General features: G+C 37.8%; 1 protein-coding gene across 6 annotated transcripts in view; it reads left to right on the forward strand.

Annotated features, from left to right (window-relative positions):
• LOC133212676 (rho GTPase-activating protein 15-like) overlaps positions 1 to 22,664 on the forward strand; it is a 185,076-nt gene that overhangs the window by 1,126 nt on the left and 161,286 nt on the right. Inside the window, exons 1-2 of one of the 6 annotated variants that reach the window (XM_061354357.1) lie at positions 10,740 to 10,930; positions 13,379 to 13,439. The exons of 1 other annotated variant lie outside the window; for it this stretch is intronic. The gene's annotated coding sequence lies outside the window, so the exon portion shown is untranslated. Of the gene's footprint in view, positions 1 to 10,739; positions 10,931 to 13,185; positions 13,440 to 22,664 lie in introns of those variants that run through there. 4 more of the 6 variants (XM_061354359.1, XM_061354363.1, XM_061354362.1 and 1 more) reach the window with 4 other exon arrangements.

Consider the following 22,664-nt stretch of genomic DNA (forward strand, 5'->3'; position numbering starts at 1 on the left):
GAAGGGCTAAAGATGTTGTCTATCTGGACTTCTGTAAAGCCTTTGACGCAGTCCCTCACAACATCCTTCTCTCTAAATGGGAGAGACATGGATTTGATGGCTGGACTGTTCAGTGGATGAGGAATTGGCTGGATGGTTGCAGTGAGAGGGTAGTGGTCAATGGCTCAATGTCTGGATGACAAGTAGTGTCCCTCAGGGGTCTGTACTGGGACCAGTACTGTTTAATATCTTCATCAACAACATAAAGAAAGTGGGATAGAGTGTACCCCCCTTGAGTTTACAATGGCACCAAGCTGAGTGGTGCAGTTGACATGCCCAAAGGATGGGATGCCATCTAGTGGGATTTGGACAAGCTCAAGAAATGGTGCCAAACGAACCTCCTGAGGTTCAACAAGGCCAAGTACAAGGTCCTGCACCTGGGTCGGATCAATCCCTGATATCGATAGGGGCTGGAGGATAAAGGGATGGAGAGCAGGCCTCTCAAGGGCTTGGGGAGTACCGGTGGATGAAAGATTGTATGTGAGCCAGCAATACACTCTTGCAGCCCAGAAGGACAATCATATCTTGGACTGCACACAAAGAAGTGTGCGCAGACTGAGGGAGGCGATCCTGCCCCTCTGCTCTGGTGAGACCCCAACTGGACTGCTGTATCTAGCTCTGGAGTCCTCAGTACAATAAAGACATGGACGTGCTGGAAAAGGTCAGAGGAAGGCTACAGAAATAACCGGAGAGATGGAGCACCTCTCCTATGAGGAAAGGCTGAGAGAGTTGGGGTTGTTCAGCCTGGAGAAGAGAAGACTCCAGGGAGACCTTATTCTAGCCTTTCAGTGTTTAAAAGGAGCCTATAAGAAAGATAGGGAGGGACTTTTTATCAGGGCCTGTTGTGACAGTCAAGGCTGCATTGGGTTCTGGGCAACATAATCAAGTTGAAGATGTCCCTGCTCATTGCAGGGGTGTCAGACCAGATGACCTTTGAAGGTTGCTTCCAACACAAACTACTCTATGATTAATAAATGTTTAAAAATATTTTGTCTTTAAGCAACATTTCAGGCTGCAGGTACAAATTTTAACTTTATAAATAGTAATTTGTGTTCCATTTGATGATTTTGATTAAATTCAGCATGTCAAAACTCACTTATTTCAATTTTTTGTAACTACTCTTTCTTTTGAACCCAGGAGCTGTGAAGATAAACATGAAAGCTACTTGCTTTTATAGGCATGTATATAAATTCAGAAAATCATTTCCAAAAAGTGAAGGAAAGCTATACTGTGTTTTACTTACACAAAATTGCAGCATAAGCTAAGTTTCATATGGTCTTTTCCTACTTGTAGTAAAAGTTTTGCAAAATGAATAATACTGAAAGCTAACATTAGGTGTCAGTATTTTACATATTATTTAGCAAGAGAATATCAAGTGAAAGTGCTTCTATGCAAAGAAAAAAAATTGCAGTCTGCTTTTTCCAATGCTCTAAGTTATCACAGTTAGAGTAATATCAGGAATAATTATGTGTGAAATAATTAATTACATATACCCCGAATGCTTCTTGCTACTTGCATCTCTGATTTAAAATTCAATATTAAGTACTGCTACTTTCTAACTGTGATAACATTTAGTTCTTGGATTGTCTGTAGAAATTACATTTTTCAAATTAAATTGCAAGACATGAAGGTCTGTAGATGACAGAAAATTGACACCGAGATAGGGTGATAAAACGTCTCCAAAATGAAGGAAGATAAACATGAGTATGTAGATCTCTAGTTATATGTGATCCTTCTCAGCTGATAGATAACAATACTGTACATATCTTTTTAATTCACTGCAACTGTTGAAAATATGAGGGAAAAATACTATAGCATCCATTTGTGCATTTTTAACCCTGTTTTGCCATAGGAAGACTAAAGAGAAATCAAAGTCCTCTTTCATAAGCATAAAAGGCTGGTTTTATTTTCCAAAAGAACAGTGTGATATGAGTGAGCAAAAAGGTATGACATATAGTTATTTTCTCATCTGAGCTTGTTGCTTGATTGAGAGTGGGAAGGGCATGCCCCCTTTGAAGAGCATAAAATACAAAACATTGGGAGCCCTTGGTACTTCAGAATCCACCTGCTTCCGTTTTTTAATTACAGTATTATAAATAAGTACATTAAGCAAGAAAGATAAAGGGAGAAAGAAACAAAAGATAATAAAATAATTAACATTTTAACCTATGTTACATTGTGTTATGGTCACGTTCCCAAGTGCAGCAGGGTAGAGGTGGGAATTGCCCATGAATTTTTAACCCCAGGGGCCTTGGTTGTGTTCACAGAGGTAAAAATAAGCATCTAGAGCTGAATCTGCAGAGGGGCCTTGCAGGATGTGTAAACATCAAAGCAGTGACAGCACTATAATGAAGACATGGCTGAGGTAGGTGTGTTATTTCATATACTCACTTCTTCCAAATGCAATTAACATGTCATGATCTAACATGTTTCAGAGGGAGCTGACCTGCTCAGAGACCCTTAAAAATCTCAGCAGGTTCCCATCTCAATGTCTGGGCACCCAAACTGATGAAACTATGTTTCTGAAAAGCTATTCAGTCTACAAACAGCTGAGAGGCAGTTTTGCATTGTAAGCTTAAACTTATATCAGTATTTTGGAAACATTTTTAGAAAGCTTATTCAGAAATTACTAAGTTATAGATCAGTAATTCACACTTTTTATATTCCAAGTTTTTATTACCTAAACTTACTCTTCTAAGCACTGTTTTATGCTTCTAGTTAAATATAAGTGAGAATAGATTGGGGTATTTCTCAATGGAATTCTATCTTTATTTCATCATAATTGCTTCATATTTGGATAATGACAGATGAACTACTCCATTCAATTGCAGTTTTAAAGCTTTGAAGTCACAATAGCAGCAAAGGATTTAAATCCTGAAGCCATTATTGTGGCAGGGAAGACGTCAGGGAAAAGGAAAACTTATGGTCATGTAATTTTCAAGGCAGAAAAATACTTCTGTGGTTGCACTTCCTTCTTCTTTTTTTTTTTCTTTTTTTTCCCTGTGCATTTTGTTAACATTAAAACAATCCACTCAACTTCAACAAAATTAAGTAACTGCAACTTCTAGTATAACAAATGGCTTCCACCCACACTGCGATGCTGAATAAGAGTCCATGTTGTAAGTAAACTTCTGTAGTTATTTTGCTTCGGAGCTATCTGCAAACCATTTAAAATTCTAGGCAGCTGCAATACTGTATTTCACCAATAAAGAGTTCATTAGATCTTTTTTCTCTTTGACATTCACGTTTAGTCCTGAATACATGTTAAAACTCCAAGGTACAAATTTCAAAGTTCCCTATATCTTTGTGTAGAGTTTAGAGCAATTACTCAAATAATAAAAAATAGCTTTAAAAATAAGAAATGAAGTGTGAATTTGAAGTATATGTTCAAAAAGTTGCTACATTATAATTTTAGGGGGACAGGGTCTCTTATCAACCAAGTTCAGTGACAAAGTTCTATTTTTTTAAAAAACTTACATTTTATTGATGGATTTGGAAGATATAGTCAAATTGTTAAAACATGACCATGCTGTATATCCAGGATAGTTCTTTCTCCTAGGAGGCTACATCAAAGTGAGAGAGACATAGAAAAATCATTATTTAATATGTTCAAAATTACTCCCATGTGGGGAAAGATTTATAGAGGCTTCTGAAATAAACATGGGGGCAAGCAGCACTGAAACCCCTTCATTTGAAATAAAAGTAATGTCAGTCTTATCATCATAGTACCAGGTATAAATATGAAGATATATATGAAAACTTTTTCAATTCTGTCTTCATAATGAAGCATGTTCTGAATGAAAGCAAGCATCTGAGCACTAATGATACCACTGAATGGAATTATGCTTTCTGGGATGCCAACTGGCCTGGTGGCGTATAGATTGTGTAGACACCCACATAGATTGCAGCATAGTTAACGGTTTTACCTATTGCAACACAAAGCAAATTCCGTGCAACTGGAGAGACTGTCCTTAGTGGGATAGGTATTACCATAGGTTTGTGATTATAGAGGACAAATAAAATCTTATGGATCCAACTTGCAACTTGGATACTTTTCAAATTTTCCTGGTGCCTCGATTTACAATATTAGAGAAAGCATGTTGTGGAGTGGTTGCTGCAAAGGTAATTCGGAGTGGATGTCTGCAAAGTTTACATTGATATTTGAGCACAAGATATTAAAAACTGGGAGCTATAAAAATGTCATTAATGAATCTCAATAGAAACATGCTGTAATATATATATATGTATTTTTTTTTTTAGCAGTGAAATATGTAAAGCATACTGACACCATGTTTCTTTTTAATTTGTGTTTTTCTTTTAATTTCCACCTGGGAGTTGAAAGGAAATTTTCAGAAATGTTCATCTTTCACATAGGGCATAGAAACAGTTTTATCATCTTAGATGGAAGATTTTGCAAAATGCTCAGATGGTCTTATGTGCAGTATCTAATTTAAACCATTTTGGTCAAGAAGCAACAGATTCTGCCAATTCTTACCACCCTAGACAGATCAACACCTTGCAGCTGCATAACTCGTGAATATGTAGATATTTGGAGAAACTGTGAATGAAAATCCATATTCACCTGTTACTGAGTTATCTTATTTGCCTCTGAAAGGGTTATTTTTCCTGATTCTGCAGCTGAGTTTCTGTAACACTGTGACAGTAAAAATGGTTTTGATGTGACAGCTATAAAATGTAGAATCTTTGAATGCAAGGCTCTTTGGTTATATATAAAGAAAGAGAAAGGAAAACTTTGTCTTAAGAAATGAAAGGCCTCTATCAGCTGAGTTGTCAGGTACAATTACAGCAACAGCAGTGATATTTTTTCAGCCTCTACCCACAACAGATGCCACTCACATTAGACTGTGTAACTTGAAAAGCACAACTCTGATTACCCTTTACTGTCCTTTTATTTGTTCTTCTTTAGGGCCTAATGATCTTTACTGTGTTTCCTCACTTAAAAAGTTTGAGTTTTAGAAGGGTGAGGGGTAAATATAATGCTTAATAACATACATTAATTTACAAGAGATGATCTTCATCACATCAGCTTGGAAAAGGTTTCACTTACTGGAGTGAGGGATTGAGGAGTTGACCCTTCATGATACAGGACCAAGGATGTGGTTGTGGTTTTGAGCAACCAAGTCAAAGCAAGTATTGAGAAAACATTTCTAGCACACCCTGACTAGAGAAAAAGCAGCTGTAAGCAAAGCAATGATAGTTATATTAGTAAATTAGAGTGTGTGGTGGAGCCATTAACTGTATTAAGAATAGCCCACTGGTGGGAATATAAATCTGAGAGGGGGCCCTGCATAGTGCACGTCTGTCCATGTTTTTCCCATTTTTATAAATAGATTCTAACTAACAGCTGCACGTGTGTACAGCTGTGGTGAGGGAGGACAGCAGATAATGTGAGCTTCAACCTGTAGAGGTCTGCTGCCAGTCATGCCAAAACCACTGAACCCATTAGGAGCTGGCTAAAAGTTTAGAGAAAGTTTTCACTGCTAAATTTAAGGTAACTCTGTTCAGTGGAGGGTTTGTGGAAAACAAGCCCTGCTGAAGCCTAGTTCCCTGTGCTGATGGGAGGCAGGTGAAGCCTGCCTTTGTGTGCCTCACCTTCTCTCCACCTCAGGACACAGCTTGATTCCCATAATTCACCATCCTGGTGTCAGGTATTTCAGTTTTATCAATTATGAAGTCATGATAAAGTGCATTTTGAAACCTCACATTTGTTTTCTAGAATCTAACTGTTGATTATGCTACCTGCTTTCCTATACTGTATCCTATTTAATATATAGTTGTGCAAATACAGCTTATTAAGGTAACGGCGTACACCATGTATAGTGGCATACTAAAAAACAGTGGAACTTGACTCTTGAATTGATGAGAAAATCCCATTCATTTTCGTTAGTATTCATATTTTATCCAGAATTTCTTGCTTTAACTGGATATTAAAACTGAAATGATAAAAACCACAGAAAAATAAAGAATCACCCAAATCACATGCTGCAGTCTGTTATTCTGACATTTTCCTGAATGAATATTGAAATGCTTAGCAAAAAAAAAGATCTTGAAGTTCCTCCATCAGTAATCACATCCAGACTTCACTTGAAAAAAAATCGTTTTATATTTAGTTATGAAAATCATGCTCTTAATTATAATGATGTTCATTAAAACAAATGCTTTCAAAGATTACTATTTTCAATTGAAAAGCACTTCAAATAACGTATGAAAACCCACATAATCTACAGTAAATCTATCCTGGAATAATATTAGACAGAAAAACATACCAATTGAATGTATATGATATATATGTACATCTATATGTGTGTATATGAGTGCCCTTTTTCAGAGAATTGAGAGGTTTGGTTCTGTCTTCTACTTTTTGGCACATTTATAGAAAGTGTAAGAAGTGGTTTAATTTGATGAAATCAAACATTCAATGAAAACAAAGTCATTAGCTCTGAAATAAGATATCAATTTTACAGGGCTATAGATCCTTTGAACTTGGATGACATTGTCTCTGAGGACAAGATGTTTGACGAATTTTGGACTTTAAAGCCTTTAGCAGGAAAAATTAGTCCAGAATCTGTTCCTATAGGATGGAAAAAAAAATTCATTCGCTCTTCAAAAGATCAGGAAAAGAATTATGTCATTTTCTATTTCTGTTATAAATATAAGCATTTCCAGATGCTTATATTTCTGATGTAAGCATCTGAAGAAAAGTGCCTTTCCTTCAGATGCTTATATTGGAAGAAGTTCAACATCCATGAATTTAGGGCTTATACTCTGAGTGATCTGGGCATTTATGTCTTCTCTGCACAGAATATTGAGGAGAAAAAAAATCCCAAACCCTTAGATTATAAGGATAAAGGGATCTATGGGTAAGATGGTCTTACAAAGCATCGCTGACTAATTTTAATCTATTAATTTAATATAATGAACATAATGATTTGTGTAAAATTACTTTACCCCTGTTATATGTCAAATCTGTTAGGAACAGCTGCCTTGCATTCAGTATATCATAATGACATACACCGTGGAGTTACAATGTTTAAATTTTTTTTTGTTAAGGTCCTGTTTTAGGTTTGCAAGCTTGTGCACAAGGGGCAAAGGCCTGGTGTGGTGCCTCCATCGCACTGTCACTGTTAAAGGCTATCAAAAAGAATGTGTGGTTCTGTGAAGAAGAGAGTAATAGGTCTAAGTTGGTTTTGCAGACCCTGTTCCAAGTGAAGAATAAACCAGAATTAAAAAGTTTCCTGGAGAAGATTTTTCCCAAAGGCCTAATTTTTAAAACTTTTTTGATCAGAAGAACTAGAAGGGTCATGATAACTGAAGCTTGAAATAAAGGTGAATTGATAACACAGGTGAGGAGGTGGACTAAAGGGACTATAATTAATTAACTAATTAAACACAGAGGCTGCAGCAGAAATGTGGTTCTGCTAACATTCTGCCTATGTGCATAACCAAGGAGCTGGGGCTGCTACCTGAAGAGCCACATCTAACATCTTAGACTCCCTCTCTCCTGTTTTCTAAATCCAAAATACTCCTAAAAACAAAAAAATATTCCCTAACCCTAACTAACTCTTGCCTTTTCAACTGCTAATGATACACTTTGTCCTACTGCAGAACTTAACTGGAGTAATAGAAATAATGGATCTGGATGCTTTTCATAGCTCAGAAGGTATAACTCTGCCTGGTAAGAAATTAGTTATAATATTTTGCTAAATATCTCCCATCATCATGCATGAGTAGGGATGTAAAACATGGCACTAGGCATCTGTTAGCATAGTGTAAAGGTGATTCTTCCATGATAACCTGTGTAAGTAACTACAGCATCAGAATATGACAGTGCTGTTCAGCTGCTTTAGGAGAGCCCCTGTTAAGTTTGACAGAATAAAAAGAAGCAAGACTACAAGCATGAACCAGAGGAAAGAGGAGGAAAAAGTGGTCTTGAGAAACAAGGGAAAAGGAAGTATATGACTTCAGAGACCACAGACTATAAAAATTAGAAGGAACTGAAAAACTAAAACAAAAGGGTAATCAGTGTTCTATTTTTGCCTGCTTCCAGCAAGCTGAAATTAAATGTATTTGTTCTTACATGTTGGAGTGGTCTAAGTAAAGACCTCCTTTATTATCTGTAGATGGTTGCTGTGAAAAAGTCTTCCAAGAAGTGCGAACAACCAACATACCTAAACCCAGCCTGGTGGTTATCAGTTGCACTGATGGTGTGTTTATTTTTTTTTCTTTTCCTTCCACAAATCTGGATACTCCCATACACCAATGACCAGTAAGATTTCCTGACATCTTCCAGCTCATATGGGAATGTTCAACAGCAATTGCCTGTCAGGAGGAGGGAGCTAGGAAAAGAGCAACTGAGTACAGCCGTGCACAAAACAGAAGTATTCTTGTATATCATGGGAAAATAAAAAAATAGGAAGTGATTGGAATTGTTTAATTCAACTAACTGCTTCAAGTCTTTGATAAGCTGTTGTTTTGTTTTGTTTTGTTTTCTTCGTCCATTTCAGCTAACATAGTCTCCCCTGAAAGCATCTGCACACAAGAGAGGCAGAGTCTTATTTCCTGCATCTGACTTTCTACTGTTTTTATTGACAACTGCCAGGGTAACTTTGACTCATTCTGCGATGGCAGCATAGGACCAGCAGAGCAAGATCAGAGCCTACCACATGCATAAAAGCTGTATAAGGAAGAGACAAGCAATGACTCTAGCAATTTGTATTTCCACTAGATTCGGTGGGGGCCACACTATTTTTGTAAATTTCTTGTGTTGCTGTATGCTTATGGTTATCTATTTTGTGAATGTGGAATTTGATACTGTAGAAACGACCCTCTTCTTCCCCAAAGACTGAAGTAAAAGAAGAGAGAATATCCCAGAACACCTCACCTCTCTTCTGCATTCATCCTCAGTGTGGGATTTTATAGGACTTTGAACTTTTCCTACTGTTATTCACCATGTAGCTGAAGCTTTTTTAACAGGGGTAGAAACAACACTGTCTGGAGTATCATTTTTATTCTAAGGACAGCCACTTCCTTTACTGTGAAAACATTGACAGCTTTTGGAACAGGACTTTAAGGAAGATTTTGCTAGCACCACTTTGTGACTGACTTGATCACGGCTGCATAGATTAAGATATTGTCACTGAAGTGCATGACTCATTTCTCTTTTTAAAGTCCGTTACTGTGTGATGTAAAATCACCTTTTTGGCAGTTTGGTATTGTAGTACTTTTAGCACTTGGAGGCCTAACACTCCAGAAAATGCATTTACACTGCATTTAAAGCTTGCATGTAACTAAATCCTGTCAAGGAAAGTCTTTACATAATGCATCGACATATGCTGGGGGTTTGTCTCTTTCTTAGTACTGCATAGCTATACAATGAGCTGAAGTGGCTTTTCTAAATTATTAAAAGTAATCCTAGACAACGCTAGCCCTTAAAATAAGTGTCAAGATTCTTAAAACACTTGGGAAAAAGAGAAAAAAGGACCAGTTTGGATTTACATAGAACTTTCATACCTAGTTGTTGTTATTAACTTTAGTGTCCTCTTATGTTATCCAACATTACTGCTGAAGAATCTCTAAAGGTCTATTTTCTATCATGTCTGAAAATTAAAAAAAATGTATCCTTTGCATTTTTAAAATTGCAGTAAGTAAAATGGATTATTTTTTTTTTTAGGGTGAAAATCAATTGAGAGTAAAATGTTTTGGAAGGCGATATCAGAATATTTGTAATGTGTCTTATGGTTGAGAGAGGTTGGTAAATTTAGTTATTACTGTATACTGAGGCTGACATTTACATACAAGCTCCCACATAAAAACCGGTTATTGCCCAAGCAGGTGATATTAGAGACTGTTGTTAACTTGGGCTGTAAGCTATTTGAGATGTTACCTGGCCATGTGCATGGCTTTCTTGATACACAAGAATGAGCTCCTAGAAATGTTTTCCTGGGATTAAATATTCAAAGCCCATATAGCAAAAGAGAATGGCTACTGACTGGACATGAGTTCTCTGAGCAAACAACTGCTCTGAACAAGAGTATGAATTACTGTCCATACAGACATAATTCTTTGTCCTCCTTTTTTAATATGAAAATATTAAATATGAAAAATATTTTTAATATGAAAATATTAAAAATATGAAAAATAAATTTTCTGTGGTGAGGAATGTGGGCAATTATACATTATTTCTTCATTATTACAGTCTTCTGGATTCTCTGTTCTGGTTTTTTTTTGTTTTGTTTTGTTTTCCAATGAATTGCAAAGTTTTGGATCTTCATCCATTTTCATTAATAAAAAAATATTTTCTTCTGGAACTAGCCATTGGATGTACAATTGTTCTTCCAGGCTTGTGTCTGCATGCTGTCCAGGTTTGTATTGTCTGTTATGGCTTGATTTACCCACTGAATTAGATTTGCCACTGGGTGTCAGCTGTACAAGCCAGACTATGAGCTGCCTGTCAGTTATCCCAACAGAGAGTAAAAGCTGAACAAGGCAAAAAGAAAAAAAGTAAAGTTTTCTTTCCCCCTTGGGGACTGGTGGTCCAGAACAAGATGTGGAATCACTGTTTATGCACTTGATGAAACTTATGATACTTCTTGAATTTTTTATAAGAGAGTTGGTAACAGCTGCTGGGCGTTCAGCACCCTCAGTCAACAGTGATTTTTAAAACTGCTGGTTTAGCCTTAATGCTCTGTGCTCTCAGTTGTGAGATGTGGAAATCTGGATGCTCACCAACTTGATGACATGCCTCATAAGCAATGACGCCATGAGTCACTGAAATAGGGATGAGAAATCTGAGCTTCAGAAATGATGCTCCATCTTTAACTTGCACAGCAAACATTCAAAGACCAACCTGCTGAGCAGCAATCTGTTCCAGGTAACGTCTATGTGTCTTCTGCTTCCTGTTTAGTTTTACTCAGATTAAATGAGCTCTTAGATTTTACTAAAATGGTTATTTTGCACATCTAAAGTATTTTCAGCTTTACAGAGATTGCACAGGAAGCTTGTGCTGCATAAGTTTAAGCAATATGCAAAGCTGCCATCATCCTTTTATAGAATTTTGTCACTACTGACATACTGTCAAATGGATGCAAAGGAAATCAGACAGAGTATGCAATTTGACATGAAATGTTAGGTGTACAGTGAAAGACATTTTTGTGAAAAATGTCACATCTCTGATAATCTAGGTTTTGGACAAGGTAACGTAGGCAAATTGCAAGTTCAACTGCAGTATTTTACAGGTTTGCTGATGGCTTCTTCACATTCTAGTGTTGAAGTTCTGTTGGTCACACCATTCACATATATTTCGTAATTGTAAAATTTTTTTTGACTATTTTGTTTGAAGATCTGAAGACCACATGGCTACAGTAGATTTATCAATTAAAATTTATTCTATATAACAAAATTACTTGAAATATATATGTCTCTTTAAAAGAGCTAGCAATTACTTAGTGCTGCTGCAGGTTGTTTAAGCCCTAGCAGTTGCTAATTTATAGAAAAGCACAGCATAGCTTTCTCACACCTGAGAGAAACAACTTATCACCATTCATATGCAACATTCACTTTTTGTTCCAAAAGTTCATCTTTAAATTACATCGATAAAATTCAGTGCCTACAAAGAAGTGATATTTAGTTTAGTTTGTTATTAAGTTTATTTATTTATTTTAGTTTAGCTCTTCTGTCTGTACATGTCTCTTGGCATACATAGTAAAAGTTTGGGAACAAGGATGGTCTTGGTTCTGGCTTTGTATGGCTTTTAGCATAATTGGATCTTTGGCCATGAAATGAAGGTTGTAGAAGTTACTACAAAATCAATAATAATAACGTAAGGGTCACTCTACAGCTTAATAGCTCTGCCATTCCCTCAGCAGTGCCATGTTCCTCTGAAGGTCTTGTTTCCCATGGGCTTCAGTAAGTGCATGAACAGTACTAAAGCTGTTCTCTAAAGGAACTTTCTTACATCTTTTTCTTTTTTTTTTTTCTTTCTCTGCACTAGGAAATGATCTGCCTGCAAATCAGTCTTCCCTTTGCAGCCTTGTAAAATTTGTCACAATCCCTTCCTAAGCTCCAATCCAGCCTCAGCCCCAGCTTTTGTTTTCTAACTGCCTCTGCTCTTTCTCCATGGGACGTTCTGCCAGATCCTCCTTTAAGACACCTGAAGATTTTCTTGCTGCCATCTGCACTGATGGGGCATATCTTCTTAAGGAACACCATTGGCACCCTCTGTCAATAAGGTTCATTTTACTTCACTGTTGAGACAAATCTTTAAACACCAGGATGGCTTTGATTTTTATCCATTTTTCAGGATGCCTTTTTTATTGTGGGAGACAACCAAAAAGAGATCCCCCTATTCTGCTCAAACACCAACAGAAGGCTTGGCAGCCTGATCAGCACTGTGATGGTTCTCATACACACAACACACCACCTTGGCCTGAAAGGGAACTCCTGCTACATTGGGAAGATGAGCCCTTGTTTTGTAATTCAAGTTAGAAATACTGGAAAGATACTATTGCTGCTACCTGGAAAGAAAAAAAAAAAAAAAAAAAAGATGGAGGAAGACACTGGTGAAGGTGTATGCAAGGAGACTGCTTTTCTGGAGCCCCAGAGGTGCGGAGCTGCACCTGAGCCTGATGGTTCTCTGGGTTCCCCATACCTGAGGTGGACCATTGTAGTGTGAGATGCTGCGGGAAGTGAAGTGAGGCAGCAGCTGTGTCTGCCTGTGATTCTCCAGGGGTTGCTTCATGGAGAAGTGTTGAAACAGAAAACCAAAGAAACAGAAGTATCTATCTGGGCAGCCTTCACTGGGCAATAGCACAGGTCAGGGGTTTTTAATAGTAAATTTCTTTGATTGGCCAGAATTTGCTATTTTATAAACCTAAAGTAACAGTGTGGTGTCCCATTTAGTAAAGCAATATTTCAAAACAACAAAGAGTTTTGCAAGCTATTCAGTGCTCAAAGAGTTCCATTGAGGTAAGAAAGGGGAAGTAGCCTTGAGGCTTAGAATCGTAATTCCTTTCAGCATTTCTTTTCAAAACTCATGTTTACCTTCTGCTAAAACTATCTTTCTCTGTTTATTGCAATTTTAACAGAGAAGCTGCTTTCCTACTTTAAAATTTGACTTTTCATATAGTCCGGAAGAATTTTGCACTAAACCTGGGTGTAAGTCACTCACTGGTGAGATGGTTCACTTCTGCCGTTTCAGGAAGTGGTTTTATTTTACTTTTTTTTTTTTCTTGCTTTCTTTCTGTCTTTATAAGCTGTGGGAGATTAACCCAAATGCTGTCTATAGACATGTGACCTAGATGTTTTCCGTTTTTTGAAATAGTTTAAACTGTTGCTGGTTGATGGCAGTTTGAGATGAAATGACGACGTCCATGTGGCTGTAGGTAAGGGGCCTTAAATTTGTCTTGATGCAGTTCAGAAAGCCTGTTAAAGACTTTAAAATGATCATAATTGCAGGTGTTTTGTATGCATTCAATATGGATTTTGCTACTTACACAGTTATTTCTATTGGCATTTTTGAATTTGAAAGCAATGAACATAAAAGTAGAGAGTATAGATGTGGAACGATGTTTTAAAGGCAATATTAATATTCAGAATCTAGCAAGTCTGCTTCATCCTGTGCAAGAGGCAACTGTATCTGACCCTCTCTAGTATCCCAAACCACTAATGACTTCTCATATCCCTATGGTACTAACTAGTTGTCCTCAGAAGGTAGTAAAGGCTGATAGCACTGGCTGGAAAATTAGATTAGATCACTTTTCCTAACATTTGCCTTTGGCAGCTGCAGTTCAGCACTGTTTGATTAACTGACTTCCTCTGCTGCTGGTTGCTGTGAGGGAAGTGATTAGTAGAAAAGGATACTATAAGAGTCAGTGAGTGGGAAGGATAGGTATCTGTTTGATACTCAATATTAGAGACAGAAGAGATCAACAGAGGGATCTCTTCCCTGCTCTATGTCAAAAAGTTTTGTACCACTTTTTCAGTGGTGCTAATACGAATTGGACATGGGGTGTCATAAATGATATTGTACAGAAAACATCCTTGTTTTATTTATGAGTACTCTCAGTGCTGTTCCTCGTGGAGCTGTTCAAAGAAGGTTATCATGGTAGCACAGTTCCTGCATGAGGCTGTTCATTTCTAGACTATTTCCTCCTCTCCTTCAGAGCTAGGCAGAAAAAGGCTGTGTCCTGAGTCCCCATCTTACTCAAAGTTTTCTATCAGAAAAAGTCACTTTTCATTGCTGTCAGTAGGCAAACACTGCTTTCTGGCCTTCAGAACTTTACAAGGAAATAGTAATGTAGAAGGATGTTCAAATAACACGATACAATGCTTTGATATGTGCCATGTAAAGGAAAGACAAAATTAGCAGTATTTGTTCTATGGTGAAGATTTGTTTTCCTGGTAATTTGTAGTTTGCTGCAAACTTTGTGACATGCACTCATGTTTGTAACCGATAGCCTTACCGTAAGAAAGAACTTGTTTTTCCTTTGGAAATATGGATCACAATTGAAAGGTATCACATGTGGCTGGAAGCTCATTTTGAAATCATGCATGCTAATTGGAGAGAGATTTTAGTGTAGTGTTGTAAGATTACATTTCAAAATTTCTGTAATTTTTGGAGAAAAATATCTGTCCTGCCTGCATATACAAATCAGCACAGACCGGGAAATTATATAAAAAGAACATGTTCTCTTTCTGGGCTGTGTTTGTAGTCGTTTTTATGTTACTGCTGCAATGTCTTAGAGTAATTTGAAATGCATTTTCCACAAAGCTGTGAGATTTGGTAAGGTAGTTTGAATTCTTAGAGTTATTTTTCTTTATTTCTCCCTTCCCTGCAATTTACCTCTCTGTGTTCAAAGAAAATGCGACATCTCTCATTCACTGTACCTCTCAATCAAATTACATCTGTAATGTACATTTGTTCATTTTCTTTCCAAATACAGTAAACAGCTGAAGCACTCTCTGTATTTTAAAGCTCCTACTGTACACTGATATTGAATTATAAAAATCTTAGCCTTTTTGGCAGCATTTGTTGTAGAAATTTCCTTTTGTTTTGATACAAGAGATACCCTAGCTGGGGAGAGATACTCCATTTTTTTTCTGATCCAATCATGGTTGTATGACCCTTTCACTGGGGCTGGGATTCCCAAGGTAACAATTATGACATCTGTACCAGACGATGGTCTTGTGCATGTTCCTCCCTACCTGAAGCAAGGTAGGAACCAGAAACTAAAATGGTGACAGAGACACATTTAGATTCTTGTCCCAGTTTTTTGGTAGCACAACACTACAATCTCAGACATGGTGCTAGCTTAACTAAAACAACTCTACTTTGTTCTGGTTTGGATTTCTCTATCTAGTTCTGGTCCCAGAAGTTATTGCTCCTTTGCAATGCTGAGCTTTAGGCAAAGCTCTAAAAAGTAGTACTCCATACAAGTCAGATGAAGCACCCATCATGACCTCTAGTGCTGTAGTGAGGATGGCTTTTACTTTTTTTTTACTATGCTGCTCAGAGGATTCAGTCTTCTTCTCTGCTAAGCGGTCCCACAGATTTTGAGCAGTGTGAACTGTTTTATTATGGCCCGTTTCACATGCGACTTAGTGGGTTATAGGCAGCATCTTCTAATTTTTTTTTTTTTTATGCTCACAATGTGTAATTCTGATACTTGCCTGTTTTTCATTACTTTTTTTTTATACCTTTGTGCTGCGTCAGCTCAATCAGTGTGAGTTGCTAACCATTTAATGAGTTCTTAAAGCCTGCATGCTGATGAAAGCTATCTCTTGATACTGGGGAAGTCTGTTAGTGCTTAGGTGTAGTTTTAATTAAAAATCTGAAACACGGCATTTTGTACAGAATGTATCCTAATTGTGTTTAGGTGTTGTTTGGGCTGATCTCTTAAAGACAAAGCACAGCAACACTTGAGCTCTAGCTAAGTCTCTACACTTCACTTTTCTCCTAAGACTTCCACATGAATACATCAAAACCTAGTTCTTAGCACTACAAAGATAGAAGCTGGTATTGATGGATACCATCCCTATGAAGATGCTTTGGTTGTTCATCGGGGTTTGCTGTTGATAACATTAGTCCTGAAGAAAACAGATGGGATAAAATTTTGATCCAGCTTTTGAGTGTGCATCTTCCATGATAATTCAAGTGTCATTTAGAGCACAACAGCAGATTTCTTTATCTGGATGCACAACTTGCACAAAACTGTTGCTTTTTTTCAACCACTGGTGTTTGTAACAGCTTTTGTCATCATCAAACTAATTATTTTAATGTCCTCTTAGTCTCAGAGTAAACTGAAGTCCCTGCTGCCTTCAGCTGGCTCACAACAGCATGCATGCGTGTTGAGTGTGCATTTGGGAACCTATGAACTTGGTCTAGGTCAGGAGGCCTTCTGAAACCTTCTTACAAGCTTGGTCTGTTTCAGCCAGTGATCTCAATGAATTTTAATTTCACCAGCTGTTCACTTATTGACATCTGAAGGACAGAGGTGGTTATTTCTTTGCTGTGCTGGATGTTAAGCTTGTACCTTCATGCACTTGACATGTCTCTGTCAATCTTCCCTTTTTTGAGAAATACTATAAAAAGGTTGCTTCAGAGACTTTCTATACAACAAACACTGCTAGCTCCTTATTTGCAGAGGGACTTCCTCAATACGGATCTATTTAAGAGTGAGACCTTAAATAGACCTCTGTAGACTCCCATCATCTTTATTATAACATGAAATAGCTTGGGGTGCAAACTTGCAGGCTGGCTGACATAGGAGTAAAACAAATACTATTCTACCTTTTCTTTTTTTTTTTTTTTGTTGTTTTGTTTTTAAGAATGCTGTCTGAATGAGAAAAGCAGGCATTAATATTCTGGGCATAGCCATTTAGATATTGCAAGCTGACCATGGGGCAAATCTAACTCATGCTAGATCTCAGTCTGTGGTTGCACACAGGTCTTGCTAGAGCAGATTTTTAGTGCCTTATTGGCTCATGCTGAAAATCTCTAGAAGTGTTGCAGTCTGCATGTGTAAAGTGAGTCCTGTTTACTAGCAACTAAGAACCCAGAATTCATAGATGCCGGAAAATTTTGGCTTTACTTAGCATAAGAAAGAAGTGTTTTGAAAATTGTGCAAGAAAGATATGAGAGGGTTAAACAGATATTGGTATTCCTCAGATTAGCTTTTAAATTTCTGGGTGTATGTATGAGTTACACAGTAAAATGCTAACTCAACAGTGCACAGATACCTACTGAAGGATATCAAATAAATTAACTAAGCAAGTTTGATATTGTTATGATTAGTGGTTCAAGGTTGTTTAAGACACAATACAACACTTCCTGCCATTTGAGATCGACAGGTATTAAATCATTCACTTATAGTTAAGCTGGGTATTGTGGGTTTGTACTGTGGTTTTTCATGAATATTTCTTCCGAAGCCCGTGCCTGATATACTAAACAGGCAAAGACCTTAAACAAATGAACTTAAAATGACTTCTGATTCCTTCTCCAAGACATGCACCATTTTTCAGCACAACTGCAACATAAGAGGGGAAGGGGAGACAAGGATGAAGAAAAAAACAGAAGTGAATGTGACTTACGAGCTGAAGAGATGTTCTTTAACTATGGGCTTGCTCTCTGTTTCTTAATTCTTTTCCTGCCACACCCTGAGCAAAGCCACCACTATATTTGGCTCTGAACCAGATATCAAAGCTCCTTGTAGGCAAGGCATAGTGCTTAGCACCTGAACTTGTTTGCTGCTCAGGATGTTACTAAATTCTCTTCCTTTGTGGTTGAAGAGGGAAATAACACAGATATTTTGTGAAGACAATTGAAGCTCTGGAGTTCTGTTTCCAAGAGAGTCACCTCCATGGCTGGCAGGTCTGTCACCAGCTTGCTGGGTTTCAGGATGCTCTCACCACTGCAGCTGAGGAAGCATCTGCTGCTGGGCTGGCCTGTTGTCTGCTTGGAACAGTGGTGTTGGAAGAACTGAGTGGTCAACACTTGGAAGTGTGTCCCACTGGTTGGGGAATCCCCAGCCCACATGGTGATGCTGACCAGAGCCAAATTCCCACACACACTGCAGGAGAGACTGGTGGTAGCACCATGGACATCCACAGGAAACACCGACAGAGCCCTCCATGGGCTAAGTCAGACAAAATGCATTTCTAATGAATGACTTTGCTTTGCTACAAATGACACAACATTTTCCACTAGGAAGGCATTTCATCGTACTTGCCAACAGGCCAGGCTGCTCTGATGCATGATGCCTTTTGTGTTTTGGACTCAGTAGTGCTGAGGCTTGATCTAGAAATATTAATATTTCTGTTATCAGAAATACATTGCATGCTTGGTTACTTTATTAACAAAAAAAAGCAAATTATAGTAATCAGTAGCAATGAGTAATCAAATTCTTATGATGATTTTTGGACTAAGAGGTGGCATTAATCCATTCACTCTTCTTGGAGTGGCAAAGGAAGGAGAAACTGCCCAAGTTAAAACATGTCACTACTTCCTTGTTCATTAATCCTAGGCCCTGGCAAAGACAAGGAGTGCCTCTAGTCTGAGCAGAGACTTAGAAAAATTCAGCCCTTTCTTTAATTTGCTTTGGACAGTATACCGCTGGCTCTGAATTGAGTAGTATGCAGTCACACAGAACCAAGACATTCAGAATTGCTACATAGATTTTAATGGGAAAACTTTTCTATTTTTAACTTTCATCTAAATTTTGGGTCTTTTTATAAAAACTTTCCTAGACTGTAACTAAAGAGAAGGGATATATTAAAACATGGAACAAAAAGAGTATCAAATGAAAGAATGAAAAAAGTTAAATGCAGAGATTTCTTATCAGACTTGGGTCATGCAACAAGATATAGATGTTTAAGGAATGATGTTGATGCTCTGTAATGACTTTTCAACTCAGGTATGTAAGACTGCAAAGGCTCACTTGAGCAGAGTGTAGTTTCATCCAACAAGGGATCTGAGGAGTCTAGAAGCTCTGCATGTTACCATACTACCTAATAAACACACAGTCAACAGAAAATGTAATGCTTGTTAAGTATGTTTGCTCTTAACCATGCCTAGGGCAGATGTCTCTTTTCACCATGACTGTTTTTTTTTCACACGCAAATATGGTACCGCCAGATTCCTGCTGTCATTGCTACTGATTGTGACTGCCCCTATCAAGTGCAGCAGACCTGTGGTGGGACTCATGGTGCAGCTGAGCTCTGGTCTCCTGGCCCATAGAAAGTATGCATACAAGGTTTCTGGAGTCATCTTGAACCACCTTAGTGAAATAAATATTTCATTGATCCCTTACAAAACAATGTACATTTGCAGTAAAAAAAATAGATATAATTAACAGAGCCTATGCTCAAACTTCTTGCATAATCAAAAAAAAAAATATTTTTGACACCACAATACCCTCGGTATTTCACCTTTGCTGAAAGCAGACAGCTACGCAATGCGATATCAGATACTATCACATTAACCGAATGCCTTCTCCCCACTTTGCCACGTGGTGCTGAGGAGCGTTGTGTTCTACTCTGGGCCATTGCACAGGTGGCTAGTGAAGAAAACAAACCAGGGGCTTAACGAAATGCAGAAGAGGGACTTGCTTGATGCAAGCCGCAAAGAATTTCCCCTTCTAGCTCCTGCTGTACCTTAAAAGTTTTCTCTTAAATTTGTAGATGCTGGCTCTGCTGTGTTTCACAGCAGCGTCTCTTACAAGCACAGCACCAGGAGCTCTGCAAAGGAAAGTGGAGATGGAGTGTGGGAACAGATTAAAAGTGTCTGGAGCTTTTTTTTCCCCCCTCAGATGGGAAGTGGGAGCAGTGAGAAGAAGTAAGGCAGCAGCTGCAGGATCACAGCACAAAAACTGCTGCAGATATCTATGGAAGAAGGTTGAGAGAGGGTAGGAGAGACTGTTTGATGTGCACAGCACAAGGAACTTGAACATTATCCTGGAGAATGGGAGGGAGGGGTTATTATTGTCTGAATGAGGGACAAGCCTCTTTTAGAGACTCTTGAGGCAGGAAGTGTCAGGAAAAAATAGATTTATAAAGTTCTAAATAAAGAAATAGTTTTATTATAAGTTTATTTCTTAAATTGTTTCTAAAGTCTGAGAAGTTTTAAAGCCTTTCCTATTTAATAATCTCAGCATCTCATTTTTACAGACATGTAGGACAATGGGCATATGGAACTGCAAAATGGATTAAGGGAAGGCAAAGGTGCATTTTAACTACAAAGTTGAGGGACTCTAAGATACTTGAAGAGGTGAAAACAGCAGCCACTCTTTCACCAGAATCTAAACAGAGCTCAGTAGGGCATTTTTTTTAGTGAAGCGGATGCTGCTGCTGCAGGGAGTAAGGAACAGGAGGCAAACTAAGACATGATTTACGATTGCCCCAATGTTCAGCAGTGCACAACTGATTTAGAGCGATAAAAATGGTGTGTAATCTTTCTCAGTGATGAATGTGATGTGCTTCCTCCACCATGGATCACACAGCAGAACATGTGCCTGAATGTGGTGCAGGTCACAACTGCGCTGTAACATCCTACCCAAGCTAGCTTTGTGATAGCTTGTTTGTATAGCTGCTGTCAAACTGAAACCAAAATTTCTGTTGGCAAAGCACTGAAATTGAGAACTTATAGGAAGTTTCTTTCTTTGGCTATTTGCAGCAATCTTTCAGGCGTTTAAAAAATATTTTTCTAATACATCAGTTTGTCATGTGTTGCTAACTCTTCTACTTCTCCAGAGAGTTTGGGCTGTTCCAAAATTATCATCACCACATGTCTAGTTCAGGTAAGCATGGAAAGTTTGGATGAATATCTGAATCTCTGTGAGGAGTTCTGCAAAATTGAGCTGGAAGTATTTCAAGCAGTCTTACTTTGAAAATTCTGTCACTTCTGCTTCTGCTTGTATCTGTAAATACTGCAAGAATAACCTTTCCCATAGTATCTCATCACTTCAGATCTGGCAACATTAAAAGTAACAACACTTTTCTGAACATTTAGGCTACAGGAACAGATTTCTTTCAAGTACCGGAGAAAATTTGTGATTCTTATGTGGTCTTCCTAGAGAAAACATTGGTTTTGTTTTTTTTTTTTTATTCAGAATTAGACAGCTTTAAACTAAAAAGTTACCATTTGACAAGCATCATATGCAGGTGCAAAATGAGTTTAGAGCTGGTTAGTCTTACTTGCGGTGGTTGGAAAGCCATGACTACTCTGTACTCATCTGCAGTATATAAATGTATAGCAGAAAGGAAGAAGTTAGAAGGAAATTATCTTTTCCTCATGTGTCAGGTAAGGTCAGGTCAGGAGTAACCAAGCATTCCCCTCTAGCACTTCTCAGGTCTTATCTGGTGTAGAATGAATTAAATTGTTATGAACTTTTATGATGCTATAAACTACTTGCTGCCATTGGTCTAATATCTAAACCATACTCCTATCCAGTGTCATAGGATGTGTTAGAAGTGTTATGTATAGGATGATAGTCATAGTTGTTTTTTTTAATACTGTGTATATATGACCAATATTCATCATTTGAATGACTGTAATCTAGCTTCCACAGCATAGAAAATGGAGGCAGGTGTCGCAGATCAGATGCACTCCAGAAACAAATTAAATGCATTGCCAGCAGTAAGACCTAGAAGTAGCAATTTTTCCCAGGCATGTTCTTTTACATATTCAACTGGATTTCGACTATGGACAACTGTTCCCAGAACATATGCAGGCCAAACTGTACACAAAGGATACTTTTAGCTTCAAGTTCTACATGAAAATGAGATCATAAATTGACATAGGAGTGGTGAATAGTTTGGAATAGCATTATGCTATTCCATATGATATACTAGGACAGACAAACTTTGAAACAACTGTTACCTTTCTTGAGACCTTCACATGTGACATAATTATGAAACTATGTGATGCAAGAAGAGACATAACCATACGCAGTCACCTGCTGACTTGAAGATAGTAGGCTCTTCTACCCTACTGCATCTTTTTGTTGTTTCCAATAATATCCTAGTTATATTTCCTAGCAAGCTTTTACATGTGCAAGGAAGTCCTGTAGACAGCAGGTCATAGAGGACTGCAGAATTAGAGTTGGATCTGTAGTCATTATACATGAATGTGAAGAACTTGTTGCATCTGCACAACTTCAGAATGGTAGCTGTCTTCCATTCTCTTTTTCTAATTCTTTGGCCATTCGAAGGCATTTTTAAGAGATAGCACATCTCTGCCCTATAGGATACAAGGCACTTAACTAAATTCCTATTTTTCTTTGTCATTTGATCCTGTTATTTTTACAGATTTGTGTATAGCAGGAAACAGACCCTGAGGCTTTCAGCTATGATCTTCTACAAAATTTCAGAATGACACAAAGGACAACTTCAGGTCCCTGCCTAAGACCTCATTGATAACCACAGTATAGTGCAGCTATATAAATTTTCTGTCTTCATGCCTCTATTCACCCAGTCCATGAGACAAATCAAGCAACAGTTTGTAAAGATTAATACTATTTCCACTGAAACTGTGTATTTGGTCAAGTGTTTTGCTGACATCTGCTAGAAAGTGGGGCTTGATGTCAGCCCTCTATTATTTTATTGTTTTAATT

This window comes from Neopsephotus bourkii, unplaced genomic scaffold, assembly GCF_033783945.1.
Source record: "Neopsephotus bourkii isolate Nb327-2 ecotype Australia unplaced genomic scaffold, CSIRO-AGI_Nbou_v1 NB_730, whole genome shotgun sequence".
Classification (NCBI taxonomy): Eukaryota; Metazoa; Chordata; class Aves; order Psittaciformes; family Psittacidae; genus Neopsephotus; species Neopsephotus bourkii.